The sequence below is a fragment of the Electrona antarctica genome (genome assembly GCF_951216825.1).
Source record: "Electrona antarctica genome assembly, chromosome: 12".
In the NCBI taxonomy this organism is placed as follows: Eukaryota; Metazoa; Chordata; class Actinopteri; order Myctophiformes; family Myctophidae; genus Electrona; species Electrona antarctica.
In genome coordinates this window covers 9579928-9599184 of record NC_136793.1, presented here as the reverse complement: position 1 = coordinate 9599184, position 19257 = coordinate 9579928, and the positions used below count along the sequence as shown (strand labels likewise).

The 19257-nt window shown below is 46.2% G+C and overlaps 1 protein-coding gene across 1 annotated transcript in view; it reads right to left on the bottom strand.

The window, feature by feature from the left end:
- The window catches only part of atp8b5a (ATPase phospholipid transporting 8B5a), a 96754-nt gene extending 81037 nt beyond the window's left edge, over window positions 1–15717 (bottom strand). Inside the window, exon 1 of the mRNA XM_079516037.1 lies at window positions 15601–15717. The gene's annotated coding sequence lies outside the window, so the exon portion shown is untranslated. The remainder of the gene's footprint in view (window positions 1–15600) is intronic.
- Window positions 15718–19257: the final 3540 nt, after the last annotated feature.

The window sequence follows — 19257 nt, the reverse complement described above, 5'->3', positions numbered from 1 at the left end:
TACAGGAGAAACAAAAATAAAAATAAAACAAATGTAAAAAGTTTAAATAAATCAGGTGTACTTTAGCATCAGCCTAATCTGGGACCTTAATTATACAGACAGACAGCTCCTGTTTGACCCTGTGTTTGCCAGGAAGGTGTCCAGGTAGCGGTAGAGCTCTTTCCTTTGGACCAGGGGTGGGCAACTTTGACGATGGAAAGGGCTAATATATTTCCACATTCACTCCAGAGGGCCACAGTGCATATTACTGTTGTAGCAAAAATAGCCGATGTACAAGCTCAAAACGCGTCGCAATGCGACGCGTTTTGAGCTTGTAGATCGGCTATTTTTGCTATATTTGAATTGAAAACCTGAATATTTTTTTTTGCTATTTTTGAATTGGAATCCTGAAAAGTAACCTTTTTATTGAATTTCAAATATAGTTATGTTAACTTTCTCTCAAAGACAATAACATTTTAATACTAGTCATTAAGTAGGCCTACTAGACATTTAATACTAGTCATGAAGTAATTAAAGCGGGTTTGGAATTGTAACAGCTGAAATCAATACTATATCAGTATTCTGATTTTAACATGAGGGCCGCATTAAGTGAAGGTGGGGGCCGCATGTGGCCCCCGGGCCGCCAGTTGCCCACCCCTGCTTTGGACTATACAACTTTGTGGGCTCGATCCCCGGCACCACATGGCTGAGGGAAGTAGGGGTGCTGGAGGGGCTGGAGCACCTCCTCCCCCCCAGGCACCTCCTCCCCCCATCAGACAGGATGGGAAGATGATAATAATTTAAAAAATCATTTTATGTATATGTTCAAAACAGATTTCTGTTACTATGCCTAATAAATATGCTGTATGTATCACAGTATCGACGCCTAATTCTGGTTAATTGCATGTGTCTGTTTGTTCCAGGGGTCATCAACATGTCCGTACAAGACTGGCAAAACTTGACCATGTCTGTAACATTTTTTTATGTTGGTTATAATGTCTACAATATATAAAATTTTAATGTTTGAATTATTTTGGTGACTGGTGAAGTGTCGGGATGACATGCTCATTAATGTCAGGTGAGGATGCAAGACAAGACAGACAGCTAGAAGTAATGTTTGCTAATAGCTGCCTTTCATTGTTGCTCTTTCATTGTTCCACTGGCATAATTCCTTACATCACACCACCTACCGGTGCGCATGTTCTAAGACTTTCTCATCAACATTGAATACTTGTTCACCTTAATGGAAACCACTACTATTCTTGAAACTAACAAATAGAGTGAATTAGCACAGGATTGACCTGTTTATTAAGCTACTACTAATGAGTTTGGGAACAGACGGCATGACACAAAAGACATATTGTACAACTATATGCAGTGATAGTGAATAAAGGGAACTTGGTGGCTACCAATCATTACAACAAATCATTTGACTAGAACTTTCCAGCAAACAGAGAACTGAGAACAAGAAATAAAACTGAACTGAACTGAAATCTCAGCCATATGTATTTGTGTACCATACATGGAACTGGATAGAGCTCTCTCATCATTATTCTACTGTAATTATTTGTCTCATCAGCAAGAAGTGAACAGTGATGGTGAAGAAAGAGAACTTGGAAAGACGTTTGCGGACAAACCACAAATCATTTGACTAGAACTTGCCAGCAAATAGAGAACTGAGAACAAGAAATAAAGAACTGAAATCTCAGCCATATGTATTTGTGTACATGGAAGAATTTCAACCATTTTGCAATCATCAGTATGTTAATCATAAATAATGTTTTTATTATTGTTAGATTTTTTCATAATTATAGCCTACACATTTATAATAAGATAATAAGATGAAAAGGCAAGGGCTAAATAGATGTCTTGCCCACAATGAGACTGTTGGGCCCTTCTGTTCTTCTTGAATTAGCCCCCCTTTAAAATGTGTAGCACACAGGCATAGTCACTATGGCACATTATCAGTCCATTCGTATACATTTAGGGCTAGCTATTTGGATTTCTGGTAAAATTATTGACCATTTATTTTGTATGTCCGTGACAAAAATCAAGCGTAGCATTAGTTCATTGCGGCACGGAAGGCAGATGGTTATTATGTATATATAGTTCCCCTCATTCATTCCCCCTAGTAATTCATTCTGCCTCCCTGTAGTTCTTAGTCCAGGGGTTATGGGATAGTATTGTATTGTTTGCGATTGTGTAGATCCATCCATGTGTTGATGTGTTTCATTGTGTTGAATCATGTGTTGATGTGTTATTACTGTGTATTGTTGTTCATGGATTATTGTATCTTTGGCTCTGCTCTGGGGGATCGTTGATCAGACCCGTGTCTAGGTACACAGATCATCTGATATCACATGAGCAGAAAGCCACACCGCCATACTCACATGCAATAGCTTTGCAATAAATGGTCTATGGTCAATCTGAGCTGAAGTGTCTCAATTAAATAAAATATTGATCAAAATGTTTGTTCATGGCCCGGGCGGCTGGCGTAGCCGTCTGGGCACCTTGGCTGGTAATCCAGTCTGGCAGTGTGCCGTGGGTTCGACTCCCGATCCCGACGGCCTTTACTGCGTGTCACCCCCCCATCTCTCTCCCCATTTCCTGTCAGCCTACTGTATACCTATCCCTCTATAAAAAAGAAAATAAAGGCGAAAGCCACAAAAAAAATATCTTAAAAAAAAAATGTTTGTTCATATAACTTGCGTGTGGAGAGAGGGAAAGTAAAAGCCACTTTTCCGTGTGAAAATGCACAAATGTGCGTGCATGAGGTGTGTGCACGCGCATTTCGCGGCGCACGCTTACACGTGCGCACCCCCTCCTAAACGTTCAGCACCTCCTACTGTAAATACCTTCCCGCGGCCCTGCCGGCGCCGCCAACTCAGCGTATGAGAAGCACGGCTTGGGTGCAGCAAGTCGTGCGGGAAGCATACTGGGAGCTGATGGTAGGTGTGGCGCTCCACCTCATACTGGGAGCTGATGGTAGGTGTGGCGCTCCACCTCATACTGGGAGCTGATGGTAGGTGTGGCGCTCCACCTCATACTGGGAGCTGATGGTAGGTGTGGCGCTCCACCTCATACTGGGAGCTGATGGTAGGTGTGGCGCTCCACCTCAGCGATCCATCTCCCAGGGGTCTAGCTCATTGTGAAGCATACTGGGAGCTGATGGTAGGTGTGGCGCTCCACCTCAGCGATCCATCTCCCAGGGGTCTAGCTCATTGTAACGGGGACAGACTCCTGCACGTTACCGGCTGATACTGACAATAAGCCAGGGGTTCTCAACGTTTTTGGCCGGGGACCCCCGGAAATGCTTTGGCAATGTCTCGGGACCCCCGCCCCGCCCCCTCCCGACCCCCAATATAAATTGACTGCTACAATAACCTTAAACCATTTTGGGCGGGAACCCCTTTTGGTGTTTTAAGCATTGTTATAATTTAGCTATTGAAAAATAGCAGATCTACAAGCTCATAGCGCGCCACCGAGTGGCGCGCTACGAGCTTGTAGGTCTGCTATTTTTGAAAAATCGTGAAAAAAAATTTTTGGAAAATAATTTGAGGACCCCCTAAAATAATTTGGCGACCCCCCGAGGGGTTGCGACCCACGGGTTGAGAACCCCTGCAATAAGCCACTCCAGACCTACTTCTTCTCACCAAACCCTATATGAAATACAAACGTATACAAAGTATCTTTCCCTCTATTCTATTCTCTGCCTGATGAACCCAGCCAAACAGTGTGCCTACTGTAGCACAGGCCCAGCCCCACCGAGCGGACAAACCCGTCTTATTTTCCACCGAGACCCTGGGGTACAGTAATGCAACCACACACCCCTAAGCAGCCCTTTTCAAAAGACCATTAAGGAAATGTCAACGCATGGAACGTTCTCTTACGCAAAGTCTCAAACCACTTCAACCTTACATATTTCTTTGACCGGCAGGGTCCCTCAGGGGTCCACCACGTATATTTGGTCCCCTCCTTTTCCCCCTCCAGTCTACTCACAAGCTCAATGAATGTGTCATATTGCGACGCGCTGCAAGCTACAGTGTATAGCTCGATCATTTTCGCAGATTGTTTGCCTGTTATCACACACCCAGAATAGACATGAATGCTAGGGTTCATGTGGTTAATGTGTGCCATATTCTTCCTGTTGATGATAAAATGTCAAAGGTTGTGACTTCTTAGATTATGGCAGTTTGATCTCAAGATCTAAAGTGAAGGCATTTTTTTTTTTTATCACAATCCAACCAAAGCAGCAGTAAAGCCTCGTTCACATACCTTGTCGTACAACAGCTCAGTACTAAAACAGCTCTCAACAAACAAGCACTCATTGAGCACATGAACGAATCCAAGCCGATTCTGCGAATGTATAACATTACATTTATATTTGGAGTTACATCATGGCAAGCTAAACACGCAAACCTCCACCAAAGTGTAATTTTGGTTAGAATGATATGATGAAATGATATAGGCCTACCAGTTGCACCAGTTGATTGATACCCTAGTCACAATCATTTTAACCATACACTACAGCAGGGGTTCTCAACGTTTTTGGCCGGGGACCCCCGGAAATGCTTTGGCAATGTCTCGGGACCCCCGCACCGCCCCCTCCCGACCCCCAATATAAATTGACTGCTACAATAACCTTAAACCATTTTGGGCGGGAACCCCTTTTGGTGTTTTAAGCATTGTTATAATTTAGCTATTGAAAAATAGCAGATCTACAAGCTCGTAGCGCGCCACCGAGTGGCGCGCTACGAGCTTGTAGGTCTGCTATTTTTGAAAAATCGTGAAAATATTATTATTATATATTTTTTGAAAATAATTTGGGGACCCCCTAAAATAATTTGGCGACCCCCCGAGGGGTCGCGACCCACGGGTTGAGAACCCCTGCACTACAGTATGTTATACTTTGGCTATTCAAAAATAGCAGATATACAAGCACTACTTTGTGCTGTGCTATAAGCTTGTAGATCAGCCTTCTTTTTTCTTTCTTTTTTATCATGAAAATGTGTGCAAGTCTTTGAATATACATACTTAACTCAAAGTTCTGCTGGGTCCCTGGCACAAATTGTTTTCCAGTCCGCGCAGTCAAATACATATAGCTTGACATGAAAAAGCATATACAACATCCAAAGCCAATGCTGGACACAGGTGAAGGAATTCAACATCATCTCAGCAAACAATGCCTGAGCAGACGACAGTGCCTCTCTCTCTCTCTCTCTCTCTCTCTCTCACAGGCACCTGTTGTGTGAGTTTGGCCACAGAGGTCATGAGGTGGTATGGACGAGGCCCAGTCAGTCTCTGGTTTCGCTGAGCACACAGTGGTCCATTATCAAAACCCACCACTTGTTTTCAACTCAAAGAAAGAGCCTTCTCCTTAGAGCACAGGTGAACGTGTGTGCGTGCGTGCGTGCGTGCGTGCGTGCGTGCGTGCGTGCGTGCGTGCGTGCGTGCGTGCGTGCGCGTGTGTGCGTGCGTGCGTGCGTGTGTGCGTGCGTGCGTGTGTGTGTGCGTGCGTGCGTGAGAGAGAACTACAGACATTGGGAAAGAGAGAGTGACAAAGAGAGAGACAGAGAGAGGGAGAGTTTATTTGCCAGCCAGTGGATAGGGTGCTGGTCTTTAATGGCTGCAAACACAGATGTCTTTGTATGTGTGTCCACTACACACACACACACACACACACACACACACACACACACACACACACACACACACACACACACACACACGCACACGCACACGCACACGCACACACACACACCTCCTCACCCCCAACCTCCTCCTCGATTCTCGCTCTTCTTCCTTCTGTCTCTATATTTCTGGAGGAATCCAGGCGGCTGTGACGGAGCAGACGACCGACCGCTCCCCGAGTAGAGCGACGATGGCCGTCAGCTCCTGAGACTACACGCCGCCCCCTAATCCATGAGTCCAGTGTTGATTTAGATAATTTCGTCGACTAAAAACTATGACGAAATATGTTCGTCGACTACCTTTTTTTTTCACTGACGAAAACTAAATAAAAACAAACACCTTTTATAGGAAGGTTGGTGGAAGTCGAGTGTTTAAAATAAAAGTGAGCAAGAGAAAGATTAACAGAGCCAGAGTATGTTCACAAAACTACACAGGAAGATTGTCCTCAGTCAGCAGATGTACAAATGTAACCAAATGTGTACACTCTCTGAGTTAAATTAGCGCTGAGGATCCACCCTCCTAGACTGGTATGTATCTGTCAACAGGTACTTGTCTTATCGAACTACCAGCTATAATTAGCCCCAAGTTTTGTTTTAGTTTTTTTGCTGGAGGGGATGAGGGTCCACGCCTTTGCTTTTGACATCTCCCCTCTGGACCTGGTCATTCATTTGTATGGCCAGTGGGGATAAGTTTAATCCCTGCTTCTGGTCAGACTCAATGAAATGCATGCATTTTCTTTGCACGTAGACTGTTTAATGTTTGACATTTATATTTGATAATGAATTTGCCTAAATATTTGTGTTAACAAAAGTACTTTTGTGGCAAAAAAAAAACGTTGAAGACCACTAACTTAAGAGTCAGAACCTCAGCATCTGTGAAAGTTTGTGTTGAGCCAAAACGTTGATTTTAGGTCAACCTCAAACAATAATGAGTCAAACTTCCACCAAACAGTGACCTAAATGTCACCTGCCCACTAAATGTTCAACATGAAAGCTGAACGCCCAGATCCTCATTGCTTGTAGTTCTGGGAACGTGGCCAATGGTTGGCGGGGGAAACGGCGTGGGTGTGGGGTTTGCGCTGGACCTGTGTGCATGGTCGCATCTCTTCGTGCAGCCTTTGCTTGCTGCATAACCACATCCTGAATCAGTGAAACGCTGGTTAACGCGTCAACTGTGTGTATGTCAATCAGTTGTCTACAGAATAAGTGTTTCATAGCTCTATTCCCATAGTAATTCATTCATAGTGTTTTTACAGTTTTTACACTAACAGGGGCATTCCCACCAGGTCTCAATCAGGAGATAAAACTGCAACACTGCAACAGAAATTGGAACTGCAACACTATAAGAAACTGTCCCAACCTGCCCCAAGAAATCCTTACAGAGACTGCAATAAATTCAGAGACTGCAGATAAACTGCTAACAAGAGCAAGAAGATGTGAGCATATCACCTCAGTCTTGGCTACTTCACCGTGGCTCCCCGTTTCATTTACAGTAGAGTCGCTTGCTTCTTGTTTTTAAAGCACTGTCTACATGACATGGCATCGTTGGCATGGGTCCAGCTTTTCTCATGGACTCATTGAAAATATATAGGCCCCCGAGAGTACTTAGATCTTCTTCAGCAGGTCTATTAGAGATTATTTACTGTTAACACCCAGAAGAGAATTGGTGATGCTGCATTCATCAGTTACACCCCTAATCTGTGGGACAAGTTACCTCAAGAAATCAGTGAGGCATCGAGCACAGTCAACGTCTTTAAGCGTCAACCGAAGACCCACCTTTTAAACTTACTTAAATAGCATTATGTATTGCTTGGCAAGTTGGCACCTAGGTGTTGATGATGTTTTGTTGTTGTTTTAATCCAATTTGACCTTTGTTGTATTGTACACCACATTTCGATGTGTGAAAAGTGCTACTATATAAATGTATCTCTTTATGATCATTATCAAATGTATTGTGCTCTCATTAAATAGCTGGATAGACGGGGAGAAGAACCACCTGTTACTGAACATTCTATAGAAACCATTACTATCAGAATAGAGCTTTAACTTCACAATAAATATCACTTAGAGCACCTTAAAAAAACTGCTGAATGAGTTGGTTACACACGACATTATCCTTGCTGTCCAAATGCATGTATGAATCAGGCACACGTTTATATACATACAGCCTCTGTAGGCAGCTCCAGTGTTGATTTTGTCGACTAAAACTATGACGAAAAATGTTTGTTGACCAAAACTAAGCTATGATGACTCAAACTAAGATGACTAAAACTAAAAACAAACAGAGACTAGACTAAAATGTTAGGGAGGGACTAGTGGAGAAGAGATGCAGTAGAACTAAAAGACACGTCGTTTTATGTTTGATTGCGCTCAGGTGTTGCGCTCTGAAAATAGCAAATCTCTAAACTCACTAAAGTAAAACTGAAGTTGTATCCAAAGGACTGTGACTAAAACTAAATCAAAATGTGCTGTCAAAATCACCAGTGCATGGCATCCCCTGCTGGGCCATGGCACCTCTCAGGCTCCACTAATGTATATTCCCACTTTCATTAGTCAGGAATGTTGACCACTTAACTTAAGCCCTATACAGCACTTTGTCATCATGATACGACAAACGGCGGACATAGCCGATCTACAAGAGCAGAGAGCTAACGCGCTTGCGGAATCCGCTCCGTTATTTGCTATTCTTGAAAGCTTTCAAATGTTTGAAAAGTGACATTTCAACATCCTGCCGTTGTGTGGAGATATAGACACGCCTCTGAATCTGATGCGTATTTACTAGAACATGTAGAGATTAGTATTGCAAAACAATCGAATCATGTGGATCTCTGACTTAACCCATTCTGAGGGCGGGAACCCCTTTTGGTGTTTACAAGCTCATTTTTTCGTTAAAATGTGGTGCAAATCTTTGAATATACGTTTTAACTCAAATCTTTGCTTCTGGGAGGTCCCTGGAACAACATATGTTCAGATGGAGGCCAATTACATATAATTCTGGGGGTCCTTGACATGAAATAGTTTGAGAACCACTGACATAGAAACATAGGGTTTTTCAGAAAACTGTCGGGATTTAGAAGACATTTGTAGAATCGTCTTCAGGTCTAAATGGGTTAATCTGAGCAGCCTGTGACATCAGTCATATACTGTATATAGAACACGGTTTCCTAAACACTGGGTCGGGACCCATACTGTGGGTCGCGGACTGATTTGTATGGGTCGCGAGAGAATACGCCTTTATTATTTTATTTCCTACATTTTGTTTTTAATTATTCACCCCTTTATTTTATTGTTTTCTACATTTCGTTTTCAATTATAATTATTTACAAAAAAGAAAAGAAAATCTACACGCGTTTTCCCCAAATCCATTAATTAGAGGGGGGAAATACTTTTAAGAAGTAGTGAAAATAGCAGATCTACAAGCTCACAACACGTGGGTCTTGGGAGCTAAAAGGTTTGGGACACACTGATGCACACTGTGTGTGACGAGTTCAAACCACCCCTGTGTTTACCTCTTAAAGCATACCTTTTTGTATTACATAGTACATTACTACGTTTATTGAAAGCATAATCATCATATCCAAAATATTATAGACAAATCGGTCTCCAACTAACTGACAACACCACACTCTGTTTAGAAATAGATTTCCTATCTACTACGCCTGGGACGAATAAAATAAACAATTCCAGCCAATTCCTGTTTCATGAAATGATAGAGGAAATAAGAATGCAGAACAGATTAATCTCAGCATTATTTCGCCATCTAGGAGTTAACCCAATGAGGGAATGGATAACGATGACTGTCTTGAGATCAAATAAAGGTCAGAAACTTAAAAGAAATGTACTCCTGTTGTACTGCGCAGTTCGGCAGCGTGTATTATTTTAAACTTTTTTCATTAAACTGTTTGAGATCGTCTATTTTCACCAAATACTTGCCTATATTTGCTGAATGTTCGCCTAACGTGGCCCACAAATTAGGTTCAGTAGGTGTGGTTGAGACCGACACAGACAGCACTGGATCACTCATTAACTTTAACATTAGCTTCCTGAGAAGTCTCTGAGTAAATGAGTACATTCTAATGTGTCAACTTGCGGTCAGTGACTTGAAGGAATTGCTCTCATTTCCTTTTAATATGACAGCATAGCATCCTAATGAAAGTGGACTCAATGTGGCTCCTGGGAAAATAATATTTATTTGGAGTCTATTATGCTTTTTAACCACTGAAACCTTATAGGCTATAGTTAACAGGGTACCCCAGGGGCTCTATACTTGCTCCGCTCCTATTTTCCTCCCTATTTTTAGATCTGATATTTTCGCCTAATCTTATGGACATTGGGGTTCATGGGGTCAAGAACGCTAATAATTTGCATTCTGGGCTCACAGTTTGCAGAGCCGGATTTACCTTGCTGAGGGCCCCCGGGCTGGAGCAAATTTGAGGGCCCCCCTTGGGGCGCGCGGCAGAGCCGCGCGTCCTGCGATTTGGCCGAGCGGCGCAGCCGCGAGGCCGAATTCTTTTTGGGCTATTTTGTTTTCATTTTGGGGTACCCAGGCCCCTAAAAAGAGAGGCATAATACAACTAAATACAATAACAATACACACATTTCACTTGAATTGGATTTCACTTTACAATTTTATAATTAAAAAAAAAAAAAAAACATTTTTTTTTTTTTGGGCCCCCCTAGTCGGGGGCCCCCGGGCTTCAGCCCACCCTAGCCCAACGGTAAGTCCGGCTCTGACAGTTTGAGTCCACTGAACTCAAACTATCCAGTAAATGGGGTTTGAAGCTATTTAACTCAAACATAAAGTAGTTCTCACCCCTGTCAATGGTGATCCTGGGCTCTACACACCCTCCGCCAACCTGGGGAGAGCAACCGACTTGAACTCATGCTTCCTTCATGCCTGAGTGTCCAAGTCGCTCCTTTACACCTGACAGGGGGGAGTTTCCCTGGTTGGACGTAGCGCGTGGAAGGAACACGTTATTCCAACCAGTTCCTTTCCCCTCCATCAGGCGCCCCAGCTGGCCAGGGGGAGGCAGTTTAGAGACCAGGATTATTGCATGTTTTTTGTGAGGGTACCTACCCTAGGGGACATGGGGCAGAACATGCAAACTCCACACAGAAAGGCCACTTCCTCCTTCTCATTAGTCTATATGTACTGAGGTTATACTGTAAGGTTAACCATGGGTGAGCATTAGGTAAAAAAAAATCTATTTAATTTTTACAGGAAGTTCTTGCAACATCCCTATACTTCCCGCCAATACAGCTCATGGTTTGAGAGGCCAGGCAGGCGCTGACATCTCCCTGCATGTTTTCTCCATGTGTGGCGCATTCACTACAGCAGTGGTTCCCAAGAGAGAGACTTCCAGGGGGTCCCCAGATAAATGATAAATTAGGAACCAAATGGACCCTTATGGGTCTGTAACTCTGAGAGTGTACAAATGGAACCAAATGCACCCTAGCAGGTCCATTTGGTTGCATTTGTACACTCTCAGAGTTAAATTAACTTTGATTTTACAATATAAATTGGGGGTCCCAGAGATAGAAATGCCATTAAATGGGCGCTCCGTAGCCTAATTCAGGTCAAACCTGGGGGTCCTTGAAATTGAAAATCGGTGAAAATCACTGCCAGAGCCGTAAAAATCTTCTCTTATGGGGCTTCCATGGCATGTCTCTTCAAATGGGGGTCCGCGTGCGGCCTAATGAGTGTCAATTTGGGGGTCCTTGACCACTGCACTTACAGCAGGACACCATGCACGGCAGCACAGAGGGTGACGGGAGCTGCAGTCAAGCAAGGTCACACTCACAGCAGGGACACAGCAGGTGACCCTTTAGACTGTACAGAGTACAGACAAGGTCCCACTCACAGCAGGGACACAGCAGGTGACCCTTTAGACTGTACAGAGTACAGACAAGGTCACCCTCCCAGCAGGGACACAGCAGGTGACCCTTTTAGACTGTACAGAGTACAGACAAGGTCACCCTCACAGCAGGGACACAGCAGGTGACCCTTTAGACTGTACAGAGTACAGACAAGGTCACCCTCACAGCAGGGACACAGCAGGTGACCCTTTAGACTGTACAGAGTACAGACAAGGACACACTCACAGCAGGGACACACTCACAGCAGGGACACACTCACAGCAGGGACACACTCACAGCAGGGACACACTCACAGCAGGGACACAGCAGGTGACCCTTTAGACTGTACAGAGTACAGACAAGGTCACACTCACAGCAGGGACACAGCAGGTGACCCTTTAGACTGTACAGAGTACAGACAAGGTCACACTCCCAGCAGGGACACAGCAGGTGACCCTTTAGACTGTACAGAGTACAGACAAGGTCACACTCACAGCAGGGACACAGCAGGTGACCCTTTTAGACTGTACAGACAACACACAACGGCAGCACTTCTTTTATATTTCAGCGCACCAAAAGAACCCCCGAACAATCAGCCCGCTGAATTATTCACATGACCTCTGCAGCTATGAAGACAGAACGAGTGGTCGGGTCCTCTCATCTTACCGGATAAAAAACCCTGACATTTCGATTCAGCATCCCCCCCCCCCCCCCCCCCCACCCCACCCCACCCTCCCGGGCTCATACAACAGAGGTGGCACATACATACGGTATCAATATCCATCGAGGACCCACCCCACTGCAACCAATGAGTCTGCAATGTTGTTACACGTTGACTCACGTTGAACTCAAAAGGGAACCGAAGATTTTGCACCCATCACAGGCTTCCAATATAGGTCTCAATAATAGCATGCTAAATGAATAGCGTAGTGTCAGTAATGGTATATTTACTCCATAACCGATGAGACTCAATTCGTGGGGATTGTGGAAAGCATTTGTGTGATGCATTAATATAAACACATTTATTGCATTATGGCACGCTTCATAACGTTGTTGTAAATTATTATAATTACGCAATAAAATGGTCCATCCATTCATTCATACATTGGGAGGTGAAGCGTTAACAAGCATATTAACAACAATGTATTTCGAGGGTGCCCGGATGAAACAATTATTTACAGGAGTGACCTGAGAGAAAGAAATCAGACCCGTCTGAACCGAGTGGTACTGTACTGTACTGTACTGTACTGTACTGTACTGTACTGTACTGTACTGTACTGTATGTAAATAAAAAATAAAATAAAATAAAATAAAATAAAATAAAATAAAATAAAATAAAATAAAATAAAATAAACGAATGGTTCAAGCCCATTAATTAAGATTTGAGTGCCAACCCTAACGAGCGAAGGTTCGAACCCCGAATGTTCGGGGACAGCCTTAGTGTGTGTGTGTGTGTGTGTGTGTGTGTGTGTGTGTGTGTGTGAGAGCGTGCGTGCGTGAGTGTGTGACTTAATGGCTGCTAAAAAATCAGCTTCTCATCATGCACCTGTGCAGTGTGAAGCTGTGTCACCCATAGACATATATACATAGACGCCTCATTTGCCGCTGCAGTTCATTGGAGCGACGTGTATCCCAATGAAGGCGGAAGTGCAGTGCTGAAGGCTTTTTTTTTTTTTTTACAAATCTTTATAACAGTCATGACAATATACATTACAAAACAAGACAAACAAACAAACACAAACAACAAAGTTATTAACAATACAACATCAGAGCCAGGGGGATTAGATTACTAACAGAAAACATTAAAAGAGTGAACACAAAGCAACAGTTCTCCGCAGCTTTCTTATTTAGAAGTGCTGAAGGCATTTGCTGAATGCGACTGCGTCGCTGCCCGAGTGACGTCACTCATGTGAATCCTCCATGTCTCTCGCTGTCACTCAAGTGACTACTGGCCAATCACAGCGCGTCTTTTCCGGGACTTATGTTACGCACGCGGAAGCTTGACAAGCTTCCGCTTTGCTTCCGCTATTCTTCGCAAGGAATGTCGGGAAAATAGTGCCTTCAATTTTGACACACGCCTCAGAGCCGGAAGGGGCGTCTATGTATATATGTCTATGGTGTCACCTGTTACCCTGAACAGACAGACATATACGTATAGGGACACACATTGCTGTGCATTGGAGTGGCTGCACCACTCAAAAACAGTTTGAGAACCACTGATTTAGAGGCTACTATCACTCTATCAGTGCATACTGATAGCTGTCATCGCAAACCTTACCATCATAAACACCTTATACTTTGCTGTACAAACAAGGTGTTTTCAAAATTGTGAAAATAGCAGATCTACAAGCTCTCATAACGCATCACAATGGCCCCTTTCACACCGGGGTTGAACTAGTTCCGTTTTTTTTCTCCCATCTAATGTAGAACCAGTTCAGAGTGTTATTTTTTTTTTGCGGCTTTCGCCTTTATTTTATATTTTTTATAGAGGGACAGACAGTAGGCTGACAGGAAATGGGGGAGAGAGATGGGGGAGTGACATGCAGTAAAGGCCGTTGGGATCAGGAGTCGAACCCGCGGCACACTGCCAGACTTGGACTACCGGCCAAGGTGCCTGGACCGCTGAGCCATGGCCCAGGCCCAGTTCAGAGTGTTAAATCCACTGAAAATGTATTGGTTCAGAACCCTAAACGTTGTTTCGGAACTGGAACCAACAACCAGACGCTGGTTCCGTGAAATAATCTAGCATGCACGGAACCAGTTCTATAGAACCAAAGTTACTTTGGTGGGAAAGAGGCCAATGTGGAGCGTTGAGTTTGTACACTGGCTATTTTCACAATTTGTGAACAATTTGGAAAAAGGTGAATTGAACGAAGAAACACTGAAGGAGAATTTTACTCCCATGAAGCCTAAGCATAATCGTGCATGGTTTACACTTTACAGATAAATCTGGTTTGTTTAACAGAAAAACAAACTCTGTGTGCTTGCATGCCGCATGCGTGCACAACCCATTGAGATTTTAGTAATTCTCTCACTTAAATTGTTGGCAACAAAAGTAGGCTTTTGTAGGCTTAAATAAAGTCTCAATTTGCCCTGCAGTCACTTATCTCCAGCTCCACTTAAAAAAACACCAAGAGTACAAGTAAAGCCCTCTCTCCTCAGTTGATTAGTACAGTGCATGGTTCTCAAAGTGGGGTCCGGGGACCGCCAGGGGTCCTTGAGGGAGTTCCAGGGGGTCATCAGCTAAATGATAATTAGGAACCAAATGGACCCTCATGGGTCTGTAACTCAGAGCGTGTACAAATGGAACGAAATTGACCCTTATGGGTCTGTCTGTAACTCTGAGAGTGTACTGTACAAATGGAACCAACCAACACTCTCAGAGTTAAATTAACATTGATTTTATACAATAATAAATTGGGGTCTCAGAGATAGAAATGCCATTAAATGGGGGTCCGTAGCCTAATGCATATCAAACTGGGGGTCCTTGAAATTAAAATGTTTGAGAATCACTGCATAGGCCTATATATTTTCAAATGGGGGTCCAATGCGGGCTCTGATCCATAGCTCTAATGCCGTTGCATTAGAGCTATGGACCAGAGCTAGGGTGCTCCTTCCTTGGAGTTGCCATGAAAAAGTTTGAGAACCAGTGGCAATTAGTAAAGGCAAAATAGTTGCGCACCGGAGTAGCCTATAGCTTGCCAAAATATCAGACCTACACAAGCTCACAACGCGTCGCAGCGGGACGCGTTGTGAGCTTGTAGATCTGATATTTCCGGCGCGCGACGCGACCATAAATCTAAATCACCCATCAGAGGAGGAGAGAGACGCCACACCACACGCACACTGACTTTCTTTCACTCTCTCTCTCTCTCTCTCAACAGTTATCTTCACTTTCTTCCTCTATCAATCTCCTCCTTCCCGCTCCTGCTTCTTCCTCTAAACGTCTAAACTAAACCGTCTCCTGCTCCTCCTTTCCCCCCGTTCTCTCCTCCTCCGAAATGGGACTGAATTCTTATAGTTTCAGACACTGACTGTACTGTACAACTAGTGTCCAGTGGTTCTTAGTTCTTACCTGCTGCTGGCTTTGAGTGCGTCTACTCTGTATGGAAGAAATGTCCAGAATATAATGTTGCAGTTCTGTTGCACACATCGGTGAGCTAGCGGTCTGCCTGGCTGCCTGGAAGGTCCAACTATCCGAAAACAAGAAGAAGTGAACGGTTTCCCTGTAGTGGACTCCTTCCTTCAACGTCCTCCTCCTCCATACTACTGAATAGTGAATATATACATCATCCCTCCTATCTCCTACTCCTCCCTCATTGACGCGCGCACACACACGCACGCACGCACGCGCACACACGCACGCACACACACACACACACACACACACACACACACACACACACACACACACACACGTTCCCTTTCCTTCTCTCGCTGCTCTCAGTCTCGGCTCCTCCCCTACGATGTCTCGTACGCCTGGACTTCCCCTCTAGTCAACTCTACTACTCTACAAACACAGCACACCGCCTCTTTTGTTTCTGTTGCAATCCGTGACTTTTTATGTCCAAGTAACAAAGTTACTACTTACTTACTGGTAACCAAGAGGATTCGAACCGGGATCATTTCGAACCCAGTTGAACTGGGCCAGTTCTCCAGCAGTTCTCCAGAGTCCATATTTTTACCGCTCACTTGCTGCCAAATCTCACTTATAATTTCCTGAACAAGTTCGAAGAAAGGAAACCTTTTTTGTCCTCTCTTCTCTTTCTTTTTTTGTCGCATGCACACACGCACACGCACACACACACACACACACACACACACACACACACACACACACACACACACACACACAGTGATAACTCCACAAGTAACTGCAGGCCTACAGAACAGCACATTTGGGGACATTAATGTCGTTTTAATAGCCATTGTGTAGAATGTAGCCTATTAATTATTAAATATTATTATTGTTATTACCAGTAAGACGCCCTGAGGTCGCGTGCACGCATCCACCGGGGTGACGACAGACTGCTGGGCGAGCGCTGGCGCATGGGGGGTCAGTTCAACATATGGAATGTCAGAACAGGTCAGCTCCATATATGGAGCTGGATCTAAGGGTGGCAGCGGGGTCTTGAGTGTACACTGTACACTCATGCTCCGACCATATATGGCCAGACCCTGTACAGGGTTTGAAAACCACGGTCATGGGGGAGGGAAGCTCAGGGGTGCTAATTTGTGTTCCTATTTTCTTAAATGGTAAATGGTTTGATTGATTGATTGATTGAAGAATTTATTAACAGTTTGCAGAATTACAGTACATTTCAAGCACAAACTCAATACAAAGGCTGTTAACTGTGAGTGGACGACCCAATTAAGCATTACACTTGTTTCCAATAGGGTCCACCATGTTCAAATCATCAAAACATTTAGAGACGTACAAATAGACACTTCTATAGACAGAACAGGAATTCATCATAAAGGAGGTAAAAAGGTGCATTTATATAGCGCCTTTATCCAAGGCGCTTTACATAGATTGTGCATTACATTCACCCATTATGTTCTTCATGAGTGCTCAAGCACCGACGCACCCACATAGACGGCGCCGCTCGTTCCACCGCCTCAAAAACTGTGAAAATAGCTAGCTGATCTATAAAGCTCTGACTGTAGCAGCTCTGAGCTTAGTTGTACCTGCTATTTTCACAATATTTATCTGTGGAACTGAGTCAAACTAAATGCCCTCAAGTGCTTGTCAGGGTGACATGGGTGGGCCGTGGCGGGGGGGGGGGGTGTATTTTGGGATATTCACGGCCTGAAAAGGTTGGGAGCTACTGAGCTATGAGACACCAGAGTCAGGAGATTCAGGACAGAGAAGGAAATGTTCAGGAACCTCCAGGACTTTGTTCATTGGGTTATGGGTCGCTGGGGGGCAGCAAGACCCCTGAGCTGGGGGGCAGCAAGACCCCTGAGCTGGGGGGCAGCAAGACCCCTGAGCTGGGGGGCAGCAAGACCCTTGAGCTGGGGGGCAGCAACAAGACCCCTGAGCTGGGGGGCAGCAACAAGACCCCTGAGCTGGGGGGCAGCAAGACCCCTGAGCTGGGGGCTGCAAGACCCCTGAGCTGGGGGGTAGCAAGACCCCTGAGCTGGGGGGCAGCAAGACCCCTGAGCTGGGGGGCAGCAACAAGACCCCTGAGCTGGGGGGCAGCAAGACCCCTGAGCTGGAGGGCAGCAAGACCCCTGAGCTGGGGGGCAGCAAGACCCCTGAGCTGGGGGGCAGCAAGACCCCTGAGCTGGGGGGCTACAAGACCCCTGAGCTGGGGGGCAGCAAGACCCCTGAGCTGGGGGGCAGCAAGACCCCTGAGCTGGGGGGCTACAAGACCCCTGAGCTGGGGGGCTACAAGACCCCTGAGCTGGGGGGCAGCAAGACCCCTGAGCTGGGGGGCAGCAAGACCCCTGAGCTGGGGGGCAGCAAGACCCCTGAGCTGGGGGGCAGCAACAAGACCCCTGAGCTGGGGGGCAGCAAGACCCCTGAGCTGGGGGGCAGCAAGACCCCTGAGCTGGGGGGCAGCAAGACCCCTGAGCTGGGGGGCAGCAACAAGACCCCTGAGCTGGGGGGCAGCAAGACCCCTGAGCTGGGGGGCAGCAAGACCCCTGAGCTGGGGGGCAGCAAGACCCCTGAGCTGGGGGGCAGCAACAAGACCCCTGAGCTGGGGGGCAGCAAGACCCCTGAGCTGGGGGCTGCAAGACCCCTGAGCTGGGGGGCAGCAAGACCCCTGAGCTGGGGGGCAGCAAGACCCCTGAGCTGGGGGGCAGCAAGACACCTGAGCTGGGGGGCTGCAAGACCCCTGAGCTGGGGGGCAGCAAGACACCTGAGCTGGGGGGCTGCAAGACCCCTGAGCTGGGGGCTGCAAGACCCCTGAGCTGGGGGGCAGCAAGACACCTGAGCTGGGGGGCTGCAAGACCCCTGAGCTGGGGGCAGCAAGACCCCTGAGCTGGGGGGCAGCAAGACACCTGAGCTGGGGGCTGCAAGACCCCTGAGCTGGGGGGCAGCAAGACACCTGAGCTGGGGGGCTGCAAGACCCCTGAGCTGGGGGCAGCAAGACCCCTGAGCTGGGGGGCAGCAACAAGACCCCTGAGCTGGGGGCAGCAAGACCCCTGAGCTGGGGGGTAGCAAGACCCCTGAGCTGGGGGCAGCAAGACCCCTGAGCTGGGGGGTAGCAAGACCCCTGAGCTGGGGGCAGCAAGACCCCTGAGCTGGGGGGTAGCAAGACCCCTGAGCTGGGGGCAGCAAGACCCCTGAGCTGGGGGGCAGCAACAAGACCCCTGAGCTGGGGGCAGCAAGACCCCTGAGCTGGGGGGTAGCAAGACCCCTGAGCTGGGGGCAGCAAGACCCCTGAGCTGGGGGGTAGCAAGACCCCTGAGCTGGGGGCAGCAAGACCCCTGAGCTGGGGGCAGCAAGACCCCTGAGCTGGGGGGTAGCAAGACCCCTGAGCTGGGGGCAGCAAGACCCCTGAGCTGGGGGGTAGCAAGACCCCTGAGCTGGGGGGCAGCAAGACCCCTGAGCTGGGGGGTAGCAAGACCCCTGAGCTGGGGGGCAGCAAGACCCCTGAGCTGGGGGCTGCATGTGTACTGTAGCATCCTGAGGTGATTGGACACAATGGACAGGGGGAGGGAATAACACAGTTTTGTTACTTTTTTTTAAATATATGTTTTTTGTGGCTTTCGCCTTTATTTA